Source organism: Carya illinoinensis, chromosome 16 (assembly GCF_018687715.1).
Source record: "Carya illinoinensis cultivar Pawnee chromosome 16, C.illinoinensisPawnee_v1, whole genome shotgun sequence".
In the NCBI taxonomy this organism is placed as follows: domain Eukaryota; kingdom Viridiplantae; phylum Streptophyta; class Magnoliopsida; order Fagales; family Juglandaceae; genus Carya; species Carya illinoinensis.
The window spans coordinates 20,617,942-20,642,943 of NC_056767.1; the positions used below are offsets into that span (position 1 = coordinate 20,617,942).

At 36.8% G+C, this 25,002-nt stretch overlaps 2 non-coding genes across 2 annotated transcripts; both read right to left on the reverse strand.

Moving 5' to 3' along the window:
• Positions 1-1,576: 1,576 nt before the first annotated feature.
• LOC122299996 lies at positions 1,577-1,683 on the reverse strand. The gene has a single exon (XR_006239847.1). It is a non-coding gene; the product is annotated as a small nucleolar RNA R71 (small nucleolar RNA).
• A 20,774-nt stretch (positions 1,684-22,457) lies between these two features.
• LOC122299983 lies at positions 22,458-22,565 on the reverse strand. Its single transcript, XR_006239834.1, has one exon. It is a non-coding gene; the product is annotated as a small nucleolar RNA R71 (small nucleolar RNA).
• Positions 22,566-25,002: the final 2,437 nt, after the last annotated feature.

Sequence of the window (25,002 nt, forward strand, 5' to 3'; positions counted from 1 at the left end):
CTTGTTGTTTTGGACGTTAGCAGCAGATTTTCATAGCTTTCTTTCGGTTTACATTCGGCAGCACAGTATAGTAGATGATGATCTCTTTTCATTTCCTTTGGGCAGCGTTAGGCTTCATTTAATTTTCTTAGTTTTATTCATTTATTTAGTTTTGATTTGTTTTATTTCTTTGAGCTTTGACCGTTTGAACTACTGGGTATTTTATAGATCATCTATTTTGCATTTTAAGATTCATTCTATGTTAGTATATTCTTTAATTTTTAATATGAGTTTACTTAGATTACTTTTTATTGCTAGAAATATTATGCGTAGCTAATTTCTTAAGCTTAGGTTGTGGAATGGGACGTGATTTGTTTTGGATTCTAGATCGATGCAATATTTTGTTGATAATTGTTGATTTCACTATGTTACTAGTCGGATTTAAATTGAAAATAGATTGCGGCTCTTGCTCTTATTTTGTTGTTGATGTAAGGCACAACAAAAGCTTGAAAACTATCAAGGCCTCTCTTAGTTGTTTGTTAATGTGTGTTTGACTAGTAAAGTAGAGAATCCCTTAGGAAAATATTGCAAAACTTGAGCTTAACTTTTTATCTTCCAATTAGCAATGCCTTGATTGGATTGTTAATCGAGAAAATTATCTAGAATGCGAAATAAAGAGAGTCTCATACCCAACCCAAGTGTTCTTTAATTTGTTTTTTTTAGAAACTCTAATTTCAACTTCGATTATCTTTTTGCATTGCATTTGAATTTTATTTTCATCTCTCATACTTGATTCATTTGTTACTCAAAAATCTCTTATTCGCTTTGATAACCCATTGTCCCTGTGGAATACGATCCTGGACTTATCCTTGATACAACTTGACACTTCTACACTTGGAAGCACATTTGAAACCGAGTCAAGTTTTTTACGCCGTTGCCGGGGACAACTGGTGCTTATTAGAGCATTCCTCTACTGCTGAGAGGACTTTGTGGAGCTGTGAACCTTTTCACAGCCTGGGTGACATCTAATCTTTTTCCCTTTTCTCTGTTTATTTTTCATGGTCTATGATTATCTGCTCTTGTTTGTATGACTGGTTGGACTAGAGACCATACGTCTTGACCGTTTAGGACAGAATCATTGACATCTTTTAGCTCTGCATCATCTTCTGTTGAATCATCATCAGACACTAATAGCATCATGGCTGAAAATGAGCATCATGATAGGGAAGTGGAGAATCCAAACAGGACACTTAGAGAATATCTTCAGCCTGTTAGGACTAGCACACCTTCTTGCATCATTTTACCTATTAATGCAAATGCTTTTAATTTCAAACCCGGGATGATTCCATTATTACCACACTTTCATGGTATGGAATCTGAAAACCCTTATTTGCATATCAAAGAGTTTGAAGAAGTGTGTTCCACATTCATGGATAGAACATGCACTGATGAGGTCATAAGATTGAAACTGTTTCCATTTTCCTTAAAAGACAAAGCTAAGACATGGTTGAATTCTTTAAGACCAAGATCCATTGGGACTTGGCAAGAAATGCAAACTGAGTTTTTAAAGAAATTGTTTCCCATGCATAGATCCAATGCTTTGAAAAGACAGATCATGAATTTTTGCCAAAAGGATGTGGAAACATTTTATCATTGCTGGGAACGATTCAAAGACCTTTTAAATGCATGTCCTCATCATGGATATGAGAATTGGAGGGTCATTAGTTTTTTTTATGAGGGGTTGCAACCAAAAATGAGACAATTTGTGGAGACCATGTGTAATGGAGCATTTTTTAACAAAGAACCTGAGGAAGCTTTTGAATATTTTGATTATCTAACTGAAAATGCACAATCATGGGATACATCTGATGTTCATGATAGGTCAGAAAGTTCAAGGACAATTTCAGGGGGTGGGAAATATAATCTGAGAGAAGTAGATGATTTGAATGCTAGGTTGGCTATGATTTCCAAGAAATTAGAAACCATAGAACTGAAGAAAGTGAATGAAGTACAAGCTGTACCTCAGATTACTTTGAGCTGTAATATTTGTGAGGGCCAAGGGCATTCAACTAATGATTGCCCAACCATTCCAGCTTTTAAAGAAGTTCTTTTAGATCAATCTAATGCTGTTAATATGGTTGCTAAATCTTTTTCAGGTCCTTATTCCAACACCTACAATTCGGGATGGAGAAATCACCCTAATTTCAATTGGAGAGGTGATCAAGCTGCTTTACCTACACCCAACATAGCTGGTCCTTCACAAATTGTACCCTACACTATTCCAGGAGGTCCAACACCATCTCAATATGCCAAACACATGGTCCCAACTCAGAAAAAGAACCTTGAAGACAATTTCCAGCAATTATCCACCAACTTCCAGCAGCTGTCCACCAATTTTCAGCAATTCATGCAAAGCCAAGCTGCTATCAATAGTCAAAATTCACAAGCCATTGCTGAGATTCGAGGGTCAGTCACAAGGTTGACTACAACCATGAGTGCTCAAGAGAAAGGGAAGTTCCCTGCACAATCTCAGCCTAATCCCCAAGGCAAAACCAGCAATTTCAAAGTGTGGCAGGAGATTCAAATGTCAAGCAAGTCAAGGCTATTACAACCTTGAGAAGTGGTAAGGTGATTGGCATTCCAGCTCAAGAGGTAGAAAAGAATGATAACACTTCTAAACCTCCTTCTGAAAATGAGGCACATGATCCTTTGAAATCTGAAAGTGTCCCAAGCACTACACTTGCACCTTTTCCTCAAAGGTTACCCCCTTTGCACAAAGATAAGCATCACGCTGAAATTCTTGAAATTTTTAAGCAAGTTAGAATTAATATACCATTGTTAGATGCTATTCAACAGATTCCTACCTATACTAAATTTTTAAAAGATTTATGCACCGTAAAAAGAAAATTGAATGTGCAAAAGAAAGCTTTTCTTACTGAGCAGGTTAGTGCTATTATCCAAACCAACACTCCTCCCAAATACAAGGACCCGGGATACCCTACCATAGCTTGCATGATAGGGAGCTCAAAAATAGGCCAAGCATTATTAGACTTAGGTTCAAGTGTGAACTTATTGCCTTATAATGTTTATGTTCAGCTTGGATTGGGTGAGTTGAAATGTACTTCTATCACATTGCAGTTGGCAGATAGGTCTATAAAGATTCCTAGAGGTGTTGTGGAAGATGTTTTGGTTCAAGTAGACAAATTCTACTATCCAGTAGACTTTGTCGTACTTGACACGCAATTGACTAATCATTCTACTTTCCAAGCACCTGTTATCTTAGGAAGACCCTTCTTGGCTACTTCTAATGCCCTCATAAATTGTAGAAGTGGAGTTTTAAAGTTGAGTTTTGGAAATATGACCTTGGAGCTAAATATTTTTAATCTTTGCAGGCAATCGCAAAAAGTTGAAGAAGTTCATGAAGTGAATTTGCTGAAAAATTTCATTGATGAAAATTCTACACATTACTTTCAACTTTTTGATTCTTTAGAGGAATTTGAAGAAGATTTGAAAATATTTGATAATGTTAATAACTCATCTCTTGTTTCCTCAATAGGTCAGCAAGTTACACCACTATGGAGGCCAAAATTTGAGCAACTTCCACCATTGACATCAACCCTCAAGCCTTCGGAGGAGCAATCCCCAACTTTGGACTTCAAAACTCTTCCCTTGGAGTTGAAGTATGCTTTCTTAGGACCACAAAGCACTTTCTCTGTGGTAATTTCTTCTCACTTAACTAGTGAACAAGAAGATAAATTGCTAGATGTGCTTAAAAAGCACAAAAAATTTATTGGTTGGACAATGGCTGATATAAAAGGTATAAGTCCCTTGGAGTGTACCCATAGGATTTATTTAGAAGATCATGCAAAACCTTCTAGGGAAATGCAAAGAAAGGTTGAATCCCACAATAAAGGAAGTGGTTAAAGATGAGGTGTTGAAATTGCTTGATGTGGGTATCATTTACCCCATCTCGGATAGCAAGTGGGTAAGTCCCATTCATGTAGTTCCAAAAAATTCTGGGCTTAGCATTGTTAAAAATGAGCAAAATGAATCGACTCCCACTAGAATTCCTACTGGTTGGCGCATGTGTATAGATTATAGGAAGTTGAATGCCGCCACTAGGAAAGATCATTTTCCTTTGCCTTTTCTTGATCAAGTGTTAGAAAAAGTTGCTGGACATGCCTTTTATTGTTTCTTAGATGGATTCTCCGATTACTATCAATTAGAAATAGCACCAGAGGATCAAGAAAAGACCACCTTTATTTGTCCTTTTGTTACTTTTGCTTTTAGGAGAATGCCTTTTGGTTTATGCAATGCACTAGCAACTTTTCAAAGATGCATGCTTAGCATTTTTAGTGACATGATTGAGAACACCCTAGAAGTGTTTATGGATGATTTTTCTGTATTTGGTGATTCATTTGAGAGTTGTTTAACCAATTTACAAGCTATTTTGGCTAGGTGTGAAGAGAAGCAATTGCTACTTAATTGGGAGAAGTGCCATTTCATGGTACAACAGGGCATTGTTCTGGGACATATTGTTTCATCTAGAGGACTTGAAGTAGATAGAGAAAAAATTGAGTTGATTTCTAAACTTCCTACACCTAAGTCAATAAAAGACATTAGATCTTTTCTTGGGCATGCGGGTTTTTATAGGAGATTTATCAAAGACTTTAGCTCTACTTCTAAGCCTCTATATAAGCTATTGATGAATGATGTAAAATTTGATTGGACACCCGAGTGTCTAGAAGCTTTTTGTCGGCTTAAAACTTTGCTAACCACTGCTCCTATTCTTCAACCTCTTGATTGGTCACTTTCTTTTGAAATCATGTGTGATGCAAGTGATTTTGCTATAGGAGCTGTTCTTGGACAGCGTAGGAGCAAACTTCCTTATGTCATTTACTATGCAAGTAAAACTTTAAATTTTGCTCAAAAAAATTATTCTACTACTGAAAAAGAATTACTTGCTGTGGTATTTGCTTTAGAGAAGTTTCGTGCATATATTCTTGGTTCTCCTATAGTCATCTTTACTAACCATGCAGCTCTCAAGTATTTATTGACAAAGAAAGATGCAAAACCAAGGTTGATTAGATGGATACTTTTACTCCAGGAGTTCAATATTATCATCAAGGACAAGAAAGGAGTAGAGAATGTGGTAGCCGACCATTTGTCTAGGCTCACAGTTGTTGAAACTGAACAACCGACACCTGTTATTGATTCTTTTCCTGATGAACATCTTATGTTAGTTGAAAATTTGCCTTGGTTTGCTGATATAGTAAATTTCTTGGTGACAAGATAACCACCATCTCATTGGAGCGCTCAAGATATACGAAAATTCATGCATGAGGTGAGATCGTTTTTTCATGATGATCCTTACCTTTTCAGTATTGTTCAGATCAAATCATTAGGAAGTGTGTGCCCAATGATGAAATTTCTGGTATCTTAAATTTTTACCATACGGAAGCTTGTGGTGGGCATTTTTCAGCCCACAAAACAGTGGCCAAAATTCTTCAAAGCAGATTTTATTGGCCAACCATGTTCAAGGATGCCTTTAGTTTTTGTAAAACTTGTGAACCTTGTCAGAAATTAGGAGGAATCACTAGGAGAAATATGATGCCTATGCAACCCATACTAGTGATTGAAATTTTTGATTGTTGGGAGATATATTTTATGGGACCATTTCCTTCTTCTTATGGCTATTTATACATTTTGCTTATTGTTGATTATGTTTCTAAGTGGGTTGAGGCAGTCCCTTGCAAATCTAATAATCATCAAGTTGTTTTAAAATTTTTGAAAGAAAACATTTTTTCAAGGTTTGGCATGCCTAAAGCCATAATCAATGATAATGGCACCCACTTTTGTAACAAGCATTTCTCGGCCTTAATGAAAAAGTATGGTATCCATTACAAAATCTTTACTCCCTATCATCCTCAAATCAATGGACAAGTTGAACTAGCAAATAGGGAGATTAAAAACATTCTTGAAAAAACAATTAACCCAAACAGGAAGGATTGGTCTTTGAGATTGTCTGATGCCTTGTGGGCTTATAGAACAGCCTTTAAAACCATTTTGGGCATGTCTCCATATAGACTAGTGTATGGTAAGGCTTGCCATTTGCCGATAGAGTTGGAACATAGAGCGTATTGGGCCATTAAGCAATGCAATTTTAACATTGATAAAGCTGGTTGTGTGAGAAAATTGCAGTTGTCTGAGTTGGATGAGTTGAGGATGGATGCCTACAACAACTCTAAGTTGTCCAAAGAAAGAATGAAGAACTTCCATGACAAACACATCCAACGTAAGACTTTTGAGTCTAATCAAAAAGTGTTATTGTACAACTCTCGGTTACACTTGTTCCCTGGTAAGTTAAGGTTTCAATGGAGTGGGCCTTATGTGGTACAAACTGTTTTTCCTCTTGGTGCTATAGAGATAATGAATCCTCTCAATGGTAACATTTTTAAGGTTAATGGTCAAAGGCTCAAGCCTTTTATTTCTAACTTTGTACCTGAGGAATCTACTCTACATTTGCTTGATCCTAATTGATGGTTCTTGATCTATCCATTTCTCTTCATTGTCTTCTTTTGTTCTTCAGTTTTTATCTTTTATTTTGGTTGCATTCCTTTCAAAGCTATCCAGGTACTTCCTTTTCCTCTTTCCTTTAGTTTTTCTTTGAATTTTCGGTTCTTCTTTTAGTTGTTTTGCCCCTTAACTGCTCTCTTTGTGTAAATTCTTTCGTTTTTCTTGCACCATTGAGGACAATGCTACAATCTAGTTGGGGGGTGGAAGAGAATTTATTTTTCTGTTTGCATGCCTTACACTTTTGTTGGTCCACTTTGGGGGAGTGTTAGTAATGAGTTGAAAGCAGATTAAATCCCTCATTTTTGAATTTTACATGCTGGAAAGTGATTGAAAAAAAAATGATTTGTTGAGGTCATGGAACATGTAGAATGTAGTGAAAATATGAGTATATGTCAAAAGAGAGACTTATCCATTTTATTTAGTTGTTAAACCGAGGGAAAGATGTTAAAAGTTTTGCTAAAACACACACAACACATACCCGGAATGCCTAGAAAGACTACATTGGGTCATTGTTTGTTGATTTACACTTCGGTTGTTTGAGACTCTAATGAACCATATCCTAATGGCTTAGGAAGAAATTTGGAATGAATCAAATTAAAAAAGGGACAAGCCAGGGATAAAAAAAAAAAATATGATTTATATTTGTGTATTGGAAAAGGCTGCCTATTACCGGGGTCCTTACTAAATAAGAAAGTAGGCGCCTTTTAAAGTGTAATAGCGTGAAAGCCACCACTACAATGGTTTTGACTTAGAGTAAGACCTATGGTTATCTCAGATTAGTTGCTGTGATTGAAACTGTTAATGCCTCTTGGTAGTCGATCTTGGAATTCTAACCTCATTCCCATGCACTTGAAGAAGTAAGCTTTGTTACATGTAATTCCCTTGTTTAATTAACTAAATGGTGTATAAATCTCTCAGTTGATACAAAATTCAGATTAATCTATCTCCAGTGTTCTTAAACTCAACAAGTCTATTTCATAGCATGTGATTCTTGGATTTTCTAAAATTGTATTTGGTAATCTCACCTTTGCATGAATTCTTTCACTCTTTTTGCTAGAGACTAGCAAAGAGCTAGTTGGGAGGTGTGATGAAGTGTTAGAAATGCATAATTAAGTTGTTTTAGTGAGTGATTTATTACATCAAAGAAGGGTTGAACACTTAATTATGCATCAAAATTTTAACACTTAATGGAAAATTTATTGATGATAATATTTTGCACATCAAAGTCTCATATTTACTCTTAAAATACTTAAACTATAATATCATTTCAGGAAGGAAAGAAAGAATGAGACCTATAAAGAAATAAAAGAATTGATTATGGTCAAGTTGGAATCTCATCTATGAGGCAGCACTCCCATTAAAACTTCGAGTCACTACTAATTCCTCAAAATCAATACAAAATTTGAATTTCTAAGTATCTCCAAAAATCATGCTTTCGTGCGCACTCTGATAACTCGCCAAAATACATAAGGGTTATATCCTCATAAATTAACATCATTAAGTACGAGCTCAATCCACACCTAATCACAAGAAAACCTTTACCACATTTCCATAAAAAATAATATACCTCCAAAAACCACAAATCTCCACTCATTCCTCAGTTGGCCAGCGCTATCCTAATCAAAAATCAACATTCCGCAAAAATACATCCATTGATTGATGACAAAAATCAATACTAGTCAACCTCTAGGCCCCAAATTGAAAACACATAACATCATTCCAAAATACACCTATCTCTTTTAAAGATAAGGAACATATCCAAAAGGCCCAAATCCTTCTTGGCCAACCAACGAGAGCGCCTATAACTTCTATCCGATATCCCACACTTCAAGCTCATCACCTATTTTGAATAACATCTAATCTTGCAATAACTAACTCACTATAAACTACCATTGACTTCACCTAAACATAATCGAAACGCTCTTGGTAACTTACCCACCTACTTGTACTCTCAAAAACTCTAGTTTTAGCACAACTAATTCCTTCAATAGCACATCACAAATAAAACTCAAGACAGGCCATTTTGTTTAAATTTTCAATCCATCAAAAACTATTAAACAACACTCATGGATCCTAATGCTTTATTACTTCATACATATGATTATGCTACCCACCGTTGATGCATAAGTTTCAACTTCCAAGACATGGTGACCTAACAATCTCTTTTTAAGTTAAATAACAATATCCCTAATCCTCCCAACTAGATACTTGATCTCCAAAGAAAAGTATAGCCTCACAAATTTAAACTCCTATAACTTCAAGTCACAATTAATTCTCAAGATAAACACAACAGTTGTTACAAACCATCATCCCAATGGGTAACTCGCTTCGACTGCACATTCCGTTCAGCTTACCAAACAACTCAAAGCCAAAATCCTTTGAATTTAATATTATCACACAGATTCCTCTTCAACTCCTACCAAACCAAAAATATATGAGACTAGGACCAGCACTCTCCGGAATCCATACACACGTACCATTACTACTCATCGATCTCATGCACTCTTAGCCAACACCAAAAATCATTCAAACGTACAAGTGATCCATTATCACATTTCCATCATCTGGACTTATATCCTCAACTCAACAAGAATCATTCTTGAATTTACTCAACTTATATCCTTAAATCAGCAACTAGCCATTGCTTAAAGTTTGGTATCGAGAATGACCTTAGACCTGCTAAGAATCCATTCCCAAAAGTCTATGGATCATATAGCCTCAAATTCAATCGTATTCAATACCAACACAAAATCTACCATTTCCGACACCCTGATAGACCTATATCTTTCGAATCGATAGAATCATTTCCTAAAATCTACTACTACAACCTCGAGTTAACAATAATTATTTTCTAAACTAGCCTGATATCTTCAATCATCAAAGAAATACATGAACTAGATCATTACCTCCAATCCTCAAAGAATCTACTCTAGAAAAAATTTTCATATCAATAACTCAACTCTAATCAACCCCATTTTAATGGTTACAAACTAATCACTCACTAGAGTAGATCAAGCTACAGCACTAAGCCTGTAAAACTAAGAACTCAATTCCTATTATAAATCGGCCCTTCAACTCTGCAATTTTAAAACCTTAAATCAAATAAGAATCATCTTCTGAAACTTCTAAGATCAATGAACTTACATCCCATAATAGAAAAATCGACTTCCAAATCTTTCAAATCCTAAAACATTAATGAATAATAAATCATTTTCTGAAATTCTCAAGATTGGTGGTTTTAATCCAAAACATTCACCTTAAAAGCTTGTAAAATCTAAAGCCCCAATTGCCACCAAATTACTCATCCGAATTAACGAAATCTAAAACTTGAAATTTAATTATTTCCCCCAAAGCTTGTCGAACCTAACACCTTAATTACCATAAACTTATTTTCCCAAAATCTATAAGGCCCCAAACCTGAAATAAAATTCCCTTAAACACATCCTTAAAGTTCGATGAACCTACACTCTCCTATCATATAGCCTCGTTACATAAATTCTACAAAACCTTGACCTCAATCATCTTAAGGGACTTAAAGCTAATTCCTCTCCTCATTGCTACGTGAGTTCTCACCTTATAAAGATTGCCTAAACCATGACATTCCCTTCAGATCACAACATCATACAAGCAAACCACATCGCTAAAAATTCAAACCTACTACACTAAATGTTCATGCCTAATAATAGTATCCTCGATTATACCGCCTTCTTTCCACAATACAACCTTTGACCCCCTTTAAGAAACGAATAAAACCAACAACATAAAACCAAAACCAAAACTGAAACCACATAACTAGAAAATAAAACATACTAGCATGCAATAACATAACTAAATAAATAAATACAAACAAGCTAACTCAAATAAATTCAAATCAAATAAAACATATCAAATAGCAACCTTAATTAAAATAAATTTTAAATCACAACTTTAAAAACTTTCTGGTACTACACCTACAGGACATGTGATTTTACCCAAAGCCAAACCACTCTGATACCACCTGTGACGCCCCCAAATCCCACTTACGGACACGAAAAAATCGAGATGTCTGGATGATGACAACACAAGTCACCACCCTATCGCCAAGTGTCAAGTATGTGTACATGCAACAAGTGTACAAAAGAAAACACGCAATAGATAAACAAGGTCATATAACTAAGTACTAGAATTTTTCTATATTTAATACAAAGCCATTCAAAACATACATAATAAAATATTACCAGCTACAAATATTGTTTTAAACTAAACTATAAAGTATAAACTCCAAATCAATACTCCGGTAGAGCCGCCTCCTCGAGCTCAGCCTCCTCCTCCTCTTCGATCTCTGCATCAAAATCTAAGGTACCAAAATGGTACTGCAGGTAAGTAAGATCCAAACGCCACTAGATAAATACATATTAAACTCAAACAATATGCATGAATGAACACAAATGCACAAATCCCGTAAAATCACATTTTTCCAAACACGCCAAAAATTCCATTTGGCCCAAAACTTATCCTCGCCATTATCCCCGATAATGGCCCAAAAACCAGACCATCAGAGCACTATAGGCGGGAATCGCAGGCGGGACTCTACCACCATTCCTGCTCACCACCGTCCTTACGCGTGCACCGCAGCCGAGAATCACAGGCGGGATTCTACCACTGTCCCTGCTTACCACCATCCCTATGCCGCGTGCACCGTAGGTGGGAACCTCAGGCGGGATTCTACCACCATCCCTGCTTACCACCGTCCCTACACGTGCCTCTGAGTCAAACCAGTCAGTCCAACCGTTCACATATACCATAAATCATTTCTCACTTACAAACCCAGTTTTCATTTTACAAACACATGTACATGCATGCAACTACACAAAAACCCAGTTTTCCTTTTTTAAACAAGAACATGCATGCACTATACAATGCAAACATCAAGGCACAAATATCTCAAACAAATATCAACATCAACCAAACAACTTCATCCTCAATCCATTCGACCCCCGAACTCCTCGGACTCAGTCCGGAATCAACCAACCAGTCCAATGTATTTATTGTAAAAGCAATAATATATTTAAATCTAAAATAGAGTTTGAAAAATACTTACAACGCTATAAGGTATTTTTTGAAAGCCCACGATGTTGCAAACAACGGAGGAAAAGCAACGTAACGGTGTATTTTACACTGTGGCCGTGGGTTATAAATTACCCACTTTCGAACGGAGACAAACCAAGACTTGAAATTGATAGGGAATGGCTTAGAGATGTTTGTGAAGCTAATGGAAGTGATTTTTGGCTGTGGGTGGTGGTGAAAATGGCGGTGGAAGTGCAAAAAGGGGCAGATCAAAGTTGAGCTCGTGGGAGCTGCTCCGGCAACGGATCGAGGCCGGAAATGGGTGGGTTAGGATGGCAAGAGGTAGGGGATGAAGTGGTAAAAAGATGGTGGTCGGAGGTGAAGTGACGGCGCTAGAAACGGCTCAAAGCCGTGCGGCTTAGATGGGCTGCAGGGGGTTAACGGCGGCACATGAGGGGCTGAAAATTGGTGGGGTGGTGCACTGGCTGGAGGGGAGTCAAACGGTGGTGGCTGTGTCGGCCACATCAGCCGGTGGAGGTGGGTTTGGGTGGAAGACAGATCGGCGACGGGAAGAGAGGGAGAGAGATGTGCACGCGGGAGAGGAGAAGGAAAAAGAAGAAGAAGAAAAGAAAGAAAGAAGAAAAGAAGAAAAGGAAAAAGGAAAAAAAAAAGGAAAAGGGAAAAAGAAAAAGAGAAAAGAAAAAGAAAAGATGAGGGAAAAGAAATTAGGTCCAATCCTCATTTCCGGAATCCAAAAACTGATTCGACGAAAACGATTTTAGAAACCATAAAACGACTAAAATAAATTAAACACCACATCAAATAAAATAAAACCAATTTAAAATACAATAAATTAAAATAAAAGAACTAATATATTAATTAAATTAAAAAACTCCTTCAGTGAAAATACACATAAAAAGGGGATGTCACAAATTCAATTTCTCAACTAAAGTAGTGCTAGCAACATTAGTACAACTCTCTCCATCAATAATCATACTACATACCTTGTTGTTGATGTGGCATCTAGTACGAAAAATGTTCTCTCTTTGCTGCTCTATACCATCCATCTTAAATTCTGTATTGGGAGCATGCCTAACAACAAGAGACTCTTCATACTCTTCATTCTTATTGTACCTATTCTCAATATTAGGCTCACGTCTCCTCCTATCTCTCCTACTTTGCAAATTTCTAATCAATGCACCTTGTTGTTCCATCTTATCTCTCACTTCCCCAACTTCAAATTTAACCTTTCAAATTTTTGTTGCATGGACTACAACAAAAATAATGAATTGGCTGACATCCCCTTTGGTTATGAGTCACTTTAATGAGATATCGTATGTGCTGCACAAAAAAGAATGTTAGTGGAAAAAGACCTCACAAGCTCTCCCTCACGTGTTTACACTCAAATAATGGCACTCCACTCGTGTTTCACTCTTAATTGGCTTTTTCCCACTCAAGTTCTTTCAAAACTAATTGAACTAAATCAAGACAATACAACCTTGTTTTATCCCAACTAATAATTAAGTCCTAGAAACAAGAACAAGAGAAATACGGAAGCAATAAAACGACAAGTGAATTAAGGAAATTATTGGAATGGAAAGGTGACTATAAGACAAGATACCAACTAGATAGATTTATTCAGGCCCTTTAAAGATAACGCTCAATCAATGTCAAGTCACGCAATTTCATATGGCAAAGTATTTCAAACAACCTATACCCAAAATCCTTTTCTTTGTCTTTTTTTTTTTCGAATTTTTTTCCTTTTTTTTCGATTTTTTTTCCTTTCTTTTCTTTTCTTTTCTTTCCTTTTCGTTTCCTTTCTTTTTTCTCTTTTTTTTCTTTTCTCAACAATTCAACCACAAACAGGAATATTTAGTTATGATAATCAAACAATTAAATTCAAACACATACAAATTGACAAGGAAATAGAAGGGAATCAATGAAACTGTAGAAATTTCAAACCCTAGATGGTGCAAATTTTGGCAGCCCTAGGAAAAATGAATTTTTGTTTTTTTCTTTTATTTTTTGGCAATACTAGAACATTGAAGCCATAGAATTAACAATACAATAAATAAAAAGATAGAATCAGACCTGATTGGAAACCTTGCTCTGAATACCAAATGATGTGAATCTCAATTGACTCGCTTTGAGACCCAACAACAATTTTGGAAAACCAACCTAAGAAAGCCAAAATCAAGTCTATGGATGGAGAATCTAGACCCGTTGAGATCCCGTTTCAAGAACATAAATTATATTAAAATCTAGACCCATTAAAGAAACAGTCTCAAGAACCCGGATTAAAAGGAGGAATGCCACAAAGGTTGTGATTTACTTTTGATAAGTTCAAACGTTCAATCAAGAACAAGAGGAGACAAACTCAACTCACAATGAATAAATTCATCAATTTCAATAATGTCTTACCTCTTCAAATGAGGCTACAAATGGTTTAAATAAATAATCCCCAAAACCCTAAAGGAATAGTGTTGCGGGTACTGTGGCATCTAAAACCCTAGTTCAAATAAAATAATAACTTTTCAAATATGTCCTTGGCCAAAATATAAGGTCTTCCCACAAGCCCTAGTTCATTAAAAATAAGACATGTGTGGGCTGACATCCTCAAGCCCACTTATTTTAGACTAACAGAATAAACTCTTTTAATGAAATGAATAAGTCAAAGGCCTTCAATAACAATAGGCCCAAGTCGTGTCTTCCATAGCTTGGATCAAGTGAATCAAAACTGGTTCTCCTTCTTTCAAGCCCATCATGAGTATCAGGCTTTTGCTAGATTCATCCCAATTGAATTGTACCAATTCTTGCATTGCTCCCTTGATCTTTGTGGCTCTTAATCTTGTAATTGATCCGTAAGACTTGATCTACCTTGGGGCCCATCAACTTTATTCTCGTAGAACATGATATTTGAGGTAAGTTAGCTCTTAACTTACTATCAGTTTACTCTGTGTGTGTGATGGGTAAGAAACTACAATTTATATTTGTATGTTGCTATATATGTCATGACATGCCATGCCATCACATGTTTATATGTTATACGAATTATTCTATCGTAAAATAGTTATCTGTTACACAATATATTATGTCACATGTTACTATATTATGCAAGTATGTCATATTACATATACCATCTGTTATATGTATGTTGTGTTATGTAATATTCACTGTCACATGTTATGCCATATTATGACATTTTGTCTGTTACATATGCCATCTTATAAAATATTGTCTGTCACATGTTATGATATGTTGTGAATATTATCTATCACATGTTATGCCATGTTATGAAATTTTATTTGTTATATGTTATGCTATGTTACAAAATATTTTCTGTTAAATGTATGTCATGTTATGAAATGTTGTTTGTTATATTTATGTTTCGAAGTAACTCATGTCTATCTTATTACGTTCATGTCACGTTATGCTACATCAAAATTTCTATCCTTTCATATTCATGTCATGTCTCATCTCAAATACAGTTTGTGTATCTCGAGAACAGTCTTGTTAAGTTATTCATGTCAATCATGACCCTAAGTATTAGGATGAGGTAATATCCTACTAAAACTCTTTTGTTCATACTAGAGTGTCTAAATAGGTGTGAAATTTTCTGAGTTGATGAAGTACAGTTAATAGGTTGCGAATGAGGCCTACTAGCTGGTCATCAGAGCTCGCCAGGCACTAATGCTGAAGGAGCCATATTTTATTTTATGTGTGTTCACATCAATTGTAGTACAAACAATTCATGGGGCTACAACAACTGTGGAGCATATGCTACTTGAGACACAATAATTGTGGCACGTAGAATACATAGAGCTACAACAAATGTGGAGTACGTATTAACGCACTCATAACTGGTGTAGATACCTGTGTTATGTCAAGTTATGTTATACTTATCATTTCACGCCATGTTATGTCAAGTTATATTATGTTTATTCTTATTAATTTTGATTTTGTATTTATGTCTTTACTGCCATGCATGCATCTTTAGTCTGTGTGGGAGTTTCTTATTAACTTACTGAGATTTGTAATCAAATCTCATTGTAGTAGTCTCCCCAACTGGTAAGCAATGTGTTAGGACCAAAGCAGGTAGTGGACACTGGCAGATTGAAATCGATTGACTAAATGCCACAAATGCGATGTAGAGCTTATAGCTTCCATAGTTAGGTTTTTGGATACTATTTTGGCATTGTTAGTCTAGTTACGTGAGTTACTCGATGAACTAGCCCAACAGTATATATTGGTAATGTAATTATAGAGCCCAGTTTCTGTTATTTTGAGATTACAGTCTTTTGAGACCCATACTGTAATCGTGAATATTTGTTTTGTTAAGTATGCATGGATTATGTTTTAACTATTTGGAATATTATAAGTTTGGTGCATAGTATTGCTAAAAAAAATTATTTGATATAAATATTGCATAATGTAGATGTATGCTAGGAACATTGCATCTTATATATCATGAACAGAGGTAAGTAACCTTGTGTTGCATGTCCCGAAACTTCAGATGTTTTTCTGATACCAAGTAGAATCTAGGGATGTCACAGCCTCCATCAGGTTATCATATGTACTTGGCCTGAATCTGACTATCAAGGCCTTAGAAAATTCTTCCCAACTCCTTAGGTTTTTGGACTCTTCCATATCCTGGAACCACGCTAGTGCTTGGCTTTCCATGTGGAAGGAAAAAGACTCAATTTGTGTTGTGGTAAAATATTATAATAAGAAAAAAAGATGATTGGCCTTATAAAGCCACTCCATAGGCTCTTCCCCATTAAAACATGGGAAATCAATTCTTAGTGACTTTGGAAATTGATCTCCTGCAGGTTCATACTAGTCTTCCCAATGTTAGAAGTCGCATCTTATCAAAATAGAGTACTAAACAAAATCATATCTTCAGAATCAAAACGGATTCAGTGCATATTTATATAATCATGCACAAAATTTTATTCACTCTTTTTGCATAATTCAGAAAATAAAAAGCCAAAAATAAGCTCATGTCTACACCAGTCATGATAAAAATGTTCATGAATAATGTTGAACAAATAATTGAGGTTGTTTTCACAATTCTTTTCAAAAATCAAAATGCATATTTTCCAAAGTCAACCTCATTTTATTTTTCTTTTTATGCAAAGTATAATATAGGAACCCTGCTTACCTGATCTTCTTAGCTTTTTAGAATTTTTTCACAACAATGTCAAATGAAAATCAATTGTCACCTATAAAATTGTCATGTAATTTCCATAAACATCTGAAATTAACACCTTTTTCAATACTTAAATGCTAAGTAACCTATTTTAAATCCTCAAAACCTAAAATCCTTATAATTCCTAAAATACCATCCTTTTCCAAAACCATCAATTATCCACTTGATATACTTAACTTAATTCCAACTCAAACATCGCTCTAATTAAAAGAAAACAAACCCAACCCATTTAAAAAGTATTATATCGATTCTATTACAAACAACCCTGGTCACAAAATGTTACAAAAACAAATACACGTTCAAACTAAAATAATTTTATACTAAATAATATAGTTTTAAAATTCCTTTATTCTCTTTATAAAAGCATTTATTTAAAAGAAGGTCGATACTGTGACATCCCCTGGGTTGTTGTAGGGCGACGACCGGATCGCACGATACTATAACGCTGTCGTGTCGACTCCGTAGTCCCTAGAGTGGCAGGGACTAGAGGATGGCCTGGCCAGGTACGCGCTGGGCGCGAGTCTGGGCATCGCTCGTTTAGGTGTCACATGCGTAGTCATTACCTGCGGTGTGGCACAAAGCCAGGGTGTGCGGATGATCCCTAGGGAACATCATGGTGCATGCATAATTGGATCGTTTTTATGGTTTTTGGATACGGGCCATTTTCTGGGAAAATGGCGAGGATGTGTTAAGGTTTTTGATCTATTTTCTGGGAAAATGGTGGTTTGGGCCATTATTTGGGATAATGGCAAGATTTGGTTTTAAGTGTTATGTTTTTGGGCCAAATGGGTTTTTGGCGTGCGTGGAAAAAATGGTTTTATGGGACATGTACATTGGTTTTTCTTTCATGCATATTGTTTGAGTTTTATATGTTTTTATCTAGTGGTGTTTGGATTTTACTTACCTGCGGCACCATTTTTGGTTCTGTAGATTTTGGTGCAGGGTTCGAGGAAGAGGAGGAGGCTGAGCCCGAGGATGCGGCTCCGCCGGAGTTTTGAGTTAAAGTTTAAGTTTTTTTGTTGGTTAAAAAAATATATTTGTGTTTACGTATGTTTTAAACAGTTTTGTATTAATTAAGAAAAATTCTGGTACTTAGTTATTGACTTTGCTTTTTGTTGTGTGTTTCTCGTGCACATTCGTTGCTTATACACACACTTGGCACACGTCGATAGGGTGGTGACCCGTATATCATCATCCGGATGTCTCGATTTTCCCGTGTCTGTGCATGTGGATTTAGGGGCGTCACAGGTGGTATCAGAGCAGTTTGGCTCTGGTAAAACCACATGTCCTGTAGGTAGTACCAGAATGTTTTTAAAGTTGTTTTTTTTTTTAAATTATGTTAAGTAAAGTTGCTATTTGATTTGTTTTATTTGTTTTATTTGTTTGAACTTGTTTGCTTGTTTTTATTTATTTAGTTATGTTATTGCATGTTGGTTTCTTTTGTTTCTTGCTATGTGGTGTTGGTTTTGGTTTTTGGTTTTATGTTGGTTTTATTTGTTTTCTTAAAGGGGGTTAAAGGTTGTGTTGTGGCAGGAAAAATGGTGAGACCAAGAAAGTCTACTCAGGAGCCACGGGAGGATACATCGAGAGATGACTCCATAGCCCAAGCAATACGGCAGATGATGGAGTTCATGCAGCAGAATTTTAGGCCACAGCAGGCAGAGCCTTGGCCACAACAAGGAGGAACTTGGTCACAACAAGGGGGTCCTTGGCCACAACAAGGGGGTCCCTAGCCACAACAAGGAGGGCCTTGTCCATAACAAGGAGGGCTTTGGCCACAACCAGGAGGTCCTTGGCCATATCAGGGAGGGCCTAGTGTCATGGTGCAAGCTGGATGCACTTATGAGCGCTTTTTGGCACATAGAACTCCATACTTCACTGGAGAAGAAGATCCACTTCAAGCTGGAAAGTGGATCAAAGACTTAAAAAGAACTTTTAAGGTGTGTGGCTACACCGAGGCACAACAAGTACTCTACGCCAGCTATCTGTTGCAAGGCACTACTTCTGATTGGTGGGATACCAAGAGGGTAATGTTGGAATTAGAATTGGGATCTTTCGCTGATGTGACCTGGCAACGCTTCAAGAAAGAATTTGATGATTCCTTCTTTCCTGCTTCTGTAAGGAAGCAAAAGGCAAGAGAGTTTTCAAATTTGGTCCAAGGGAGCACGACAGTGGAACAGTATGCCCGAAGATTTATAGAACTTGGGCGATTTGCTCCCCACCTCATCGCCACAGAGGAAATGCGAGCTGAGCATTTCCAGGAGGGACTATGCCCTGATATACACCGTGTGGTGGCCAGCCATCGGATATCCACTTTTCAGGACTTAGTGGATGTGGCCACCCTTGTGGAGCGAGAGAATAATCTAAGTATGGGCTCCCCTCCGGGACATAAGAGGCGGAGTTTTTCTGGTGAAGGAAGCAGCTCGGGTTTGTCTCAAAAATTTGTTCAGCGGACCGAAACTCTACCGCAAGCATCCTCAGTGTTCGCATGGGAGGACGTGTGCCAATTTGTAGAGTTTGTAATAGAGCCCATGTGGGTGAGTGCCCTTTTGGTGGGGCTCGATGCTATAATTGTGGCTAGCAGGGTCACTTTGCCCTTGAGTGTCCGAGGCCAGTTCAAGGAAGTCGTGGAGGTAGACGCAGTGGAAGAACAAATCCAAGACAAGCAGTGCAAACCCGGGTTTATGCTGTCACACCTAGAGATGTGGATGATGAGGCGCCAGCGACCCATGATGCTGGAGTAATTACAGGTATGGATCTAATTTAATTTTATGTTGGATTTGATTTTTTTGGTGTGCTTTGATTTCTTTGTGTATTTGGATTTCATGGGTTTATGTGTTTGGTTCAGGGAGAGTCCGTTTATATGAGTTTTATTCTTGCACTTTGTTTGATTCGGGTGCTTCACAGTCATTTGTATCTTCCACGTTTGCGCGGATGTGTAATTTGGTCACGGAACCTTTGCCGAAGTCATTGGTAGTGGCTCTACCCAATGGTGAAATGGTGTGGTGTTCCAAGGTTGCTTTGGGATGCCCATTAAATTTTGATGGAAGGTTCTTGGATGCTAATTTGGTGGTGTTCAAGCTGTTGGGTTTTGATATCATACTCGGGATGGATTGGCTATACCGATATTCTGTGAGTATTAATTGCAGAAGTCGGATAATTAGCTTTCAGCTTCCAATGGTGATTGTCTGGAATTTACGGGAAGTAAGCTAAAAGAAAAGCTGATAATTATATCGACAATTCAAGCAAGAAGAGAGATTGCATGGGGGGCAGAAGCATTCTTAGTCCAGATGGTGTCCATGCCGTCTGAAAAGAAGTCTTTGGTAGACATTCCAGTTGTGGAAGAATTCCCCAATGTGTTTGTGGATGATTTGCCTGGGCTACCCCCTGTTCAAAAAATGGAGTTTGTTATAGACTTAGAACCTGGAGCGGCTCCTGTACATAAAGCTCCTTACCGCATGGCGGCCAAATTAAAAGAGTTGAAGACTCAGTTACAATAGCTGGCAGATGGAACCCTCCGTATGTGTATTGATTATTGAGAATTAAATAAGGTGACCATCAAAAATAAATATCCTCTCCCACGGATCGATGATTTGTTTGATAAGCTTCAAGGAGCAGCTGTGTTCTTGATGAGTATGCGAAAGTGCACTCTATAGATCCTATTATTGGACTAAAATGCTAAAATGTGAATAGAAATCATATGAATTAATGTGTATTCTTAAATTGAATTTCTATTTACGTTGGGATACTCCTAAGCAGGTTTTTTATGTCTAATTTCAGAGTTTATAAAAGAGCAAGTCAAGCCCAGTCAAATTCAAAGGAGGACATTCATGGGGTTTGAGAGCAATTTGGAAGAAAAGAAAAAGAAAAAAATCACAAAATGAAACCACAAGAAGTCCAAGTCCGAAATTCGCTAAGAGACAGTCTGGATATACTTTAGTGTTTTGACTGTATCTTTTTACTCATATATCGGATTGATGCAATTCTTGATTCATTGGAAAGCTATCTTAAATGCCTATAACTTTGTCTCTAATAAGGATTTCCAAATTAGAACTCTTGAAGGCTATACGTAGCTGCCAAGATAAGTCCTAAAATTTAGGCGATCTTTTTATGCGGAAATCAAGAGGACATTAGGGTTTCTTTCTTACGCTATATAAGCATATCATTAGCACGAAATGGAGGGGGGGAGGAGGCACAAGAGGCAGATCTGAAGAGAGGAGAAAATCACTTCCATGGCCATCGTTCGCTTCAGTTTTCTCTGGAGATTTTGTTGTCCATTATATTTATGGGTAACTAAATTCTCAAGTAGGGTTAGGGATGAACTTGCACATTAGATGGTATTTCTAATTTATTGTTAAGTCATGTATTTGATTTTCAATTGCTAAAACTCTTTTGTTTTATCATTCTCAATTCATTGTTGATGTTTTTTTCTCCGAATAATCATAGAATTTATTGTGTTTATGGATTCAGTCATGCTTTTTCTATTGAATTGATTAGTTCTTTGATTATGTTTGGATCAATTATTTATCTATATTGATTTAGTTTTTTGCTGCAATATCGCTTTCTGAATATATTGTCGTCATTGGATTTTATCAATAAGGGTAGTAATTCACGTTTTTTAAAAGTGGTGAATGTTTTTTCAAAGGGTTACATTTGATTTAAGTCTGGTTTATAAATCTATACCTTCCGATTGAGAATTGCGGGAATTGAGTTCCTAATTAAGTTATCCAAGGAATTAAGAATAATTAAAATACGAGATTTGTGCAAGGGATTCCCGACGCTCTACTGTTTGTCATATTTGAGTACTTTTTCTGTTAATCACTTTGCTTCACTTGAATTTATATTTAAAATTAATCTTTGTTCTCTATTATTTATTTAATATTTTTTCTTTAGTTTCTTTGTTTCTCTTGCTATTCTTTTAATTTTTATCCCTGTGGAATCGACACCCCAAAGCTGTGCTACAACTACCGCATTATTCTTTGGGCGTAATCAAATTTTGGCGCCGTTGCCGGGGAGACGGTAGAAGAATTGTGAGATAGTTTTTCTTTTCAACAGTTTGTAAAGGCGGTAACTTCGTTCCCTATTTTAGCTTGCTGCATTTTTTTTTCTTTTTCTTTTTGTAGTTTTTTTTTTTAGTGTTGGGTTTTTCTCTACCTTGCATGCACAGGTATAGAGACGCCTTGGGTCGGTTTGCTTGTAGACCTGTGTTAGAGTCAGAGTTTAATTTTTCTGATCATTTGTTTGATAATTCTTCTAATTTTGAGAAAATGAGTGAACATGAAGATCAACCCACTAGGACCCTTCAGGATTACCTCCCCCCTACACGCACAGCCACACCATCATGCATCATGTTTCCAGCTAATATTCGCCAATTGGATTTTAAAACAGGGATGATACAGTTACTCCCTACTTTTCATGGCTTGGAAAATGAAAATCCATATGTGCACATTAGGGAGTTTGAGGAAGTAGTTGCGACTTTTCATAGTCAAAATGCAACTGATGACATTGTGAGACTTAAGTTCTTTCCTTTCTCTTTGAAGGATAGAGCTAAGAGTTGGCTATACTCTTTGAGACCATGATCTATTGGGTCATGGAATGAGATGACTCAGGTCTTTTTTAATAAATACTTTCCCCAACATAAGACCAATGCTTTAAAAAGACAAATCTCCACCTTTGTACAAAAGGACAGTGAGACTTTGTATCAGTCTTGGGAGAGATTTAAGGAGCTATTGAGTATGTGTCCTCACCATGGGTATGAGAATTGGCGCTTAGTGAGCTATTTTTATGAGGGACTTACACCTAGAGAGCGTCAATTTGTGGAGATGATGTGTAATGGTGAGTTCTTACGGAAAGATCCTAATGAAGCCATAGAATACCTCAATGAGCTTGCTGAAAAAGCTCACACTTGGACTGGACCTAGTGCTACTGAGAGCACAAATAGGTCACGACCTGCAGGAAACCTAAATGGTGGTGGAATTTACCATCTCAGGGAAGAAGATAACCTAAAAGCTAAGGTTGAGATGCTCACTAGAGAGCTAGAGGCGTTGAAGACTAAGGACTTAAAGCCAACACACGTGGCTAATCATGCAGAGTCTTTTGGACCATGTTTTGTGTGTGGTGGGGTAGATCACCTTGCCCAAGAGTGTCCCACATTGGCTAAGATGAGAGGAATATATGAGGAACAATGTAATGCCTTAGGTATGTACAAGAAGCCTTTTACACATTTCTCTGACACTTATAATCCGAGGTGGCGTAATCACCCCAATTTTAGCTGGAAGTCTGAAAACCAGCCACCTACACAACCCCCTAGATCATATCCTACACCATATCATGCACCTTCATCTTCTAGGAGCCCCTTAGAAGATACTTTACATGCTTTTATTGAGGCACAAGGTAAGACTAACCAAAAGTTTGAATCTTTGATTACGCAGGTTGTTGAAGAAAATAAGGAGATAAAGAGTCATATATCCAAGATAATGAGCTCCTTGAGTGTGAATGAGCGTGACAAGTTTCCTTCTCAAGCTCAATCCGCACCCCAAGGTCAGCATATGGCACAAAAAAATTTAAAAGAAGTTCATGCCATTATCACAAGAAGTGGTAAGTCCTTACACATCCCAACAATTGATAAGCAAGAGGATGTTGAAGAGGAACAAAGCAATGATAGCACTGAGTTCCCCAAGGATGCCGATGTAATCAAGAGTCCAGTTAAGGTACCATTTCCTCAAGCTTTAAAATCTGGTATGTGAACTTTGGATCCTAGTAATGAAATCTTGGAGAACCTCAGGCAGGTAAAGATTAACCTTCCTCTTTTGCATGTTATTAAACAAGTTCCCACTTATGCAAAAGTTCTTAAAGATTTGTGTACAGTTAAGAGGAAACATCATGTTAAGAAGACAACATTTCTGACAGAGCAAGTTAGTGCTCTAATTGAGCAGCGAATTCCTCCTAAGTACAAGGATCCTGGTTGTCCAACCATTGCATGTAATATTGGGAATCATGAGTTTGGACAAGCCTTGCTAGATCTAGGAGCTAGTGTTAATTTGATGCCTTATTCCATTTATTTGTAGCTTGGTTTGGGTGAAATTAAGCCTACTTCTGGCGTGCTTCAGTTGGCTGATCGTTCAGTTAAGAAACCGAGAGGGATAGTTGAGGATGTTTTGATCCAAATTGACAAGTTTTATTACCCTGTTGATTTCTTAATTTTGGACACTCAATCAGTTGTTGAGTCTAACTCTAAAGTTCCTCTCATATTAGGTAGACCTTTCCTTGCTACAGCTAATGTACTTATAAATTGCAGGAATGGGTTGATGAAGTTATCTTTTGGAAACATGACCATGGAGGTCAACATTTTCCATATTGAGAAGCAGCCAACAGATGACGAGTGCCACCAAACGTATATGATTGATGCACTCATAGACAAGGGAGTTCACACAACTCATGATTTTGATCCCTTTGAATATTCCCTTGTGAATTATGAGTTTAATACATCTGTTAGTGATTCATCTGATGTTATTGATATTTGTGTTGTTTTTGATGAAACTCAGGATTATGGCACACAGGTTTGGCAATAGAAATTTAAGGAGTTGCCTAAGAAATGTGGAAAACAGATTCCTGTAAGTATGAAAGTACCAAGAGTTAAATTAAAATCTTTGCCTAAGTCTAAAGTCTATAAGGTTAAAATGAAAACGTTTCATGATAAAAATATTCTTAGGAAGAGGTTTAAACCTAATGACCGAATATGCTTATATGATTTTGGATCTCACAAGCACAAAGGAAAACTTCGATTTAGGTGCACTGACCCATTTCTAGTGAAAAATGTTTTTGTAAATGGGGCGGTAGAAATAAAAGATCCTAAGGATGGTCGGATCTTTAAAGTAAACGGTCAACGCATTAAAATATTAATTGATAGGCAAGTTCCGGAAGTGGAAGACATTCCACTTGTGGATCCAGTCTATCAACCTTGACCACACCACCAAGGTCTGTGTTTCTTTATTTATTTTGTTTTGCTTTGTTTTGTTTTTGTTTTTTCTTATTTTCTTTCTTTTCCTTTTTGTTTGTTGTTGTTTTCTTTGTTTTTGATTGCAGGATAGTTTCATTTCGTCATTTCAGATTACCATCTTTGGTGTTTAGGGAGCTACCCATGTCACTCATCAGGTGTATTCTACCATTTTCAGTTACTCCCCATTCAATTT